Here is a 6,000-nt window from a genome sequence, read left to right on the forward strand (position 1 = left end):
AATAAAAGGAAGCTTTAGTATCTTAACAGAACTTTTAGAATGGAAAATTGAGATACATATTTTCATTGTTGTTGTTGTTGTTGTTATTATTATTATTATTATTATTATTATTATATTCATTCAAGGCTATAGGAACTGGTAGAATACATATAGAAATAAGGCAAGCAATAGCTGCAAAGGTTCTAACCAAGCTCTAGCAAATCTGGAAAATGATATAGTGACAGACAAATTGGAAGAGATCAATCTACATTCCAATACCAAAAAAGAGAGTTAAAATATGTGCAAGTTATTGTTAGAAGAAAATCCTTTGGTTCAAATCAGGCCAAGTCTTCCAAAGAACACACAATCGTAAATTGTTTGAAGTGGAGGCTCCAGAAGTTGTGTGTGCTCCATCACTGGAGGTTTTCAAGAAGAAATTGGAAAGTCATTTGTCCAGAATGATGTAGGGTGTCCTGTTTGAGCAGAGGGTTGGATAAGAAGACCTCCAAGGCCCCTTCCAATTCTATTATTCTGTGTTCTGTATGCTATCCTTTATACCACATGCTACCAAATAATGCTTAGGATCATCCAATGTAGATTAAGACCAAATGGAAGAGGAGATGCCAGATTTTAAGAAAAAGCTAGGAAACATGAAATATGCACAATGGATTGGGAGGGAAAAAATAATAACATAAAGCTGAAAACTTCTTCCATTTCCATCTGCTACTTTTGCTTTACCAGTAGCATATGTAATTAAAAATAGGATCAGCCAAAATCTACTGCATGGTTCTTTTCCAACTCAGAACAATTCTTTTCCAACTGTCAGGAAAGCCCTCTTAATCCCTTCATTGCTAAAACAATGGGAAAGCCCTCCCCTGTCCATCTAAAGTTATCTAGGGGGCAGCCTTAACAAGGAAGTTCTGTTAATATGGTGAGAACCACAGGCTTCCATTATCAAGTGTCTCCCCTGGTTATCTCAATGGTCTGCCCTCTTTAACAATGGAATCCTAGGCACCATTGTCTATTGAAGAGGCACAACTTTTATTCTAAAATAGCAGAAAAAAAATTTCTTTTGTTTAACCCCTATCTTACATCCTAAGAAGTTGTTCATGAATCAGATTACTCAGATTCCCTAACTCTCAACTTCAAGAATCTCTGCCTTTCTATTGTTCACCCTTCTTTTTTGTTAACGCAGGTCATTAAAGATCAATAATCATTGTACAAAGAAGTGGCAACTTCTCCTTGGTCTTGTGCTCCTTACTTCAGAAAATTCTATTTCAGGATAATTAAGAAAGGCAAAGATTCCCAAAAGTCAGTATTCATTCATTATAAATTCATGTTTCAATCATGGCAGGCTATGAAACATGCTTATAAAAATGGGAACTCCAGAGTATCTCATTGTCCTCATGCAAAACCTACACTATATATTACAGGTCAGGAAACTACAGTTTGGAGAGAACATGGTGAAACAGTCAAGCTCCAGGAATGGATAAGTATGCTCTCTCCTTATTTATTCAACCTATATGCTGAAATACATTAAGGGAGTTGAGAAAAGATTAACATGGTTTTAAAATTAGAAGAAGAAACATCAACAGCTTGTGCTATGGTGATTATTCTACTCATAGCTGAAAATGCAAAATTCTTGCAAGTTTTAGCAATAAAAGTCAAGGAGCACAGTAAAAAAATGAGACTAAATTTAAAGTAGACCAAACTAGTAACAAGTACAACAAGCAGTTAAGAATAGGTATGTTGAAGTAGTAGATAGTGTTTGCCTTTTAGGATCAGCCATCAGTAATAAACAAGAAGCCAAGAAATAATTCTTCAGACTACCATTTACTAGAGTAGCGATGAAAATATTGGAAAAGATATTCAGATGGTATAATATTTACAACATGATATATATAACTCCAAAGATCAGATAATAAAAAATCTGTTTAGAAATAACATTACATGTCCTTCTTTTTGAGGCAGAGGGCCTCATAAATCAACAAATCAACTTAAGAGTTCTCATTGGAGGCACAAATATTCAGGCTCAATTTATTATAATTAGAAGACATTATATGAAGGTCTAGTTTTTTTGGAGAAAGCTCTAATGTTGGGAAAGCTAGAAAGAAAAAGAAGAACAGCAAGATGGTTGGACTCAGTTAATGTGGGTGCACTGTTGGAAAGACTGTAAAAGGAAAATCATTTTGGAGAAAATCTTGTCTATGTGCTTGCTGTAAGCTGTCACTGACATGAGATGGCACAGTTCTTAGTATCTTAGTGTTTTAATATGATGTAATATATACAATATACTTAACTTCTTACAATTAATTCATGATATATTAGAAAGCTATAATGTCTATAATGTCTTAAACTCTTTGTTTACTTGTATAATACTTTTATTTTTTATTTTTCTATTTTGTACTTGTTTATATATTTTGTTTCAAATGTCCACTAACAATTACCTTATATGCTTTTATCCCAGTTCTTATTCAATTTAAATGATTTATTCAGATCATTTATTCTGAAATATTTTCCTTTTGAAATTGCTTAAAGGCAAGTAATAATTGTGAAAATGTTCTGTCTTTCATAGTATAATCATCTGTCCAGGAAGTTGCATCTTTCCTAGTTTCTAATGTTTCAATTAAATCCCAAGGAAAGATGACATGAAGAAATTTCCCTTGGGCTTTTTCAAACTGGAGAATGTGCATAACAACATCAGGAGTAGCTTCCATTAGGAAAATAAACCCTATAATACAGCAAGAAAAATGTAAATGAAATGTTTGACAACTTTGAAAATACAGCAAAAAAACAATAGCCTTTTTTGCAAGAGAAAAAACCTTGAGAAATTACAAGGTGACTTTCAGCACAGCACAGCACAGAATAATCTCCATCAAGCATGATACATTAAAAGAGGAATTTGGAGAAAGCTAAGTCCATTCCTGTTTTGAACTTCACACTAGGACTGTCTTTCTTGAAAAGGGAAGCAATAATGTCACCTTTTCCACTTCAAAAGGATTGCAGTTGGGGTAAGGGAAGGAGGGCCTGTCTGTCTGTGAATGTTTCCAGTATGGGCTGGAAGTTCCACACTCTTGTTATACAATATTTTTCAAAGATAAGGAAATATGCCTTTATTAGAGAAATTCTCAATGAATTCCCAAACTAAATTTAAACTTTTATTATTCCATACATACTTGTCACAGGTCAAATTCAGAAATTTTCTTATTATAAATTAAAGTAATATAGTTACGAAGCAAGTGATAAAGATGTGCCTTAATTTGCAGAATAGGATAAAAATTGCTAGATGGATATTTACTGATCCAAATCATTCAGATTATGAGGAATGTACAGGAAGTTTGGTGTAACAAGTGCAAAAGAATAGAAACAATGCCATGAAGCAGAATTTTGTAGTGTGGAAGGTCATGGAACATCTGTCTTCTAATGTGGATATCCTCTATCAAAATCTTTCTATTCCATCAGTTGGTTATATGCTTGTTTTAAAGTACTTTCACTGTGCTCTTTAGATAAAAAAAACAGCTTACAACATCCAGAAATTAGACATGTTCCTTTGTTCCTGTTTTGCTAAGTGCCTTATACATTACATCTCTCCTTAAAGCTATATTTTCACAATACAGGAACGCTGTTGTAAGGAATGGCACTTTTTTCTTGAAACCACAGCCTTATTATTTTCCTCATTCTTTAGCATTCACCACTATGTGCAATTGCAACACCATCTGGATTGTAACTATACTGGTGCCTGGGGTTGTTCCTGAAAACAGCTTGGTCATAAGTAGCAATAATGACTGCATTCTGCCATTATACATATATTGAGTGGATAATCACAGCACAGAATTGACCTATATGTTATCCTTCCCTCCCCTATCATATCTTTGCCACTGTCAGGTTCTTTCACAGATAAAACTTTGGCATGATACTAACCCAGTTACTACCACATGATGGCCCTACAAGTACTAAATAGGTAATTGATATGTAATCATGAAAGGACAATGTACAATCTACCATTTAATTTGGTTTAACATTTCTTTTGAAAAGGAAGCAGAGAGAAGGGATTTAAATTTCAATACTTTTTTTAATAAATTGCTTTAAAAAACTATTAAATCCACTGATCTAACTGGACATATTTTATTTTTGTCCTATAAAACAATTAATTTTGTCAAAAAGAGGGGGGAAAATTATTAGTAGGCTTTTTTAGTTCAAATAGGAAGATAAGCCCATATATGCTGCCTTTAGTTTTTTGATTCCATAGACTAGAATGATTTAAAGGGTTATTTTCACTATCTATGCTTTTCCCAACAAAGGGACTGCCTACACATATATGCAAAGATAGTGTGGCCAAAGCAGCTTCCAAAGCAGTTGCATGAGCCTGGAAAAAAACCTGGATGCTTTAATGATTAAAAAAGAAGAAGTCTTATCTGTTCCAAAGTACTTCTATCACATGGTTTCCACATTTTTAATATGTGCGTATGCTACTTTAAGGTACAGCAGTGCATTCACATACACTTTGAAACATCTTTTGAAGATTTTTTTAAAAAATGCAGCATTTTGGATTCAAATCTTCAAAACATATATATAATGTGCATGTATAGATTGCAGTTAATTTCAATATTTCTAATACATGTGATCTGATTAAATTATAGCTATAAATGTGTAAAAAGTGTAGATAAATGATGTTCCATAAAATATATAATGTAGTGTTAATGTTAATGTTAATATTGTTTCATATTTTATTGTTTTATATTGCCATTTTTATTTTGTGAGCTTCCTAGAGTTGCCTAATGGATGGATAGCATATAAATTTAATAAATAATAATAAATCAGTAGAAACATCAGAATCTTTGTGCAAAGATTGATGGCACAATGAAAGACACAATTGCTGGTCAATGATGATAGGCTGGAAGAGATTAATATCAAAGCAAGAATCTTTCACAATGACTCATTATCACCACTACTGTTTGTCACTGTACTGATTCCTCTCTCAGCAATACTGAACAAGTAAGCCATCAAACACCAACAATATCTGTCAGATTATCTCATCTCCTTTAATGAACGATCTGAAGCTATATGAAAAACATCATCTGAAATAGAATTGCTGCTCAACACTGTCTGTTTATTGCAATGGAATTTGGACTGGACAAATATGCTACCCTCACTATCAACAGAAGAAAAATAGTGAAAATTGGCAGAATCAAGGTAGAGCTGGAAGGGATTGGAGGTCTTTTAATCCATCCTTTTAATCCATCCTTTTAATCCATCTTGCACAAATAGTTGTCCAATTTTTTCTTGAAAACCTCCAGTGATGGAGCAGCCACCACTCTGGAAGGCAAGCTGTTCCACTGATTAATCATCTTACTGTAAGGAAATTCCTCCATATTTCCTGGCTGAATCTCTCTCTGAGGAAACTTCCACTCATTGCTTCTTGTCCTGCCCTCAGGAGCTGTGGAGAATATATCAACATCCTCTTCCCTGTGACAGATCTTCAAGAATTGGAAAACTGCTATCATGTCCCCCCCCCCCTCAGTCTTCTCTTCATTAGGCTAAATATGCCTAGTTCCCTTAGCTGTTCATTGTATGATTTAGCCTCCACACCCTTCATTTTGTTGCTTTTTCTGCATTCTTAACTATGGATGGCCTCAGTGTCTTTTTTAAATTGTAGTGACCAGAACTGGACAGAGTATTCCAAATATGGCCTCACTAGTGTAGTACAAAGAGTACTATCATTTCCCATGATATTGATGCTATCTCTCTGTTGATGCAGCCTAGAACTGCTTTGGCTTTTTTGGTAGCTGCAGCACACTGCTGACTTATAATTAAGCGGTGATCCAAACTTTGCAATATAGACGGTGATATGGTGTATCAGAATGAAGGAAAGAAATCAGTGGCATACGAATTTTATAAGAATTTATACAAAGATGAAGAACGGAGAAATAACAATGATATTGTGCAGTACTTGCAAACAGCTGACCTACCGAAAGTCCCAAAAGAATTTAAAATTTTATTGAACAAAGAGATAACATCCTT

The sequence above is a fragment of the Protobothrops mucrosquamatus genome, unplaced genomic scaffold, assembly GCF_001527695.2.
Source record: "Protobothrops mucrosquamatus isolate PMUCROS unplaced genomic scaffold, P.Mucros_1.0 scaffold12, whole genome shotgun sequence".
Lineage (NCBI taxonomy): Eukaryota > Metazoa > Chordata > Lepidosauria > Squamata > Viperidae > Protobothrops > Protobothrops mucrosquamatus.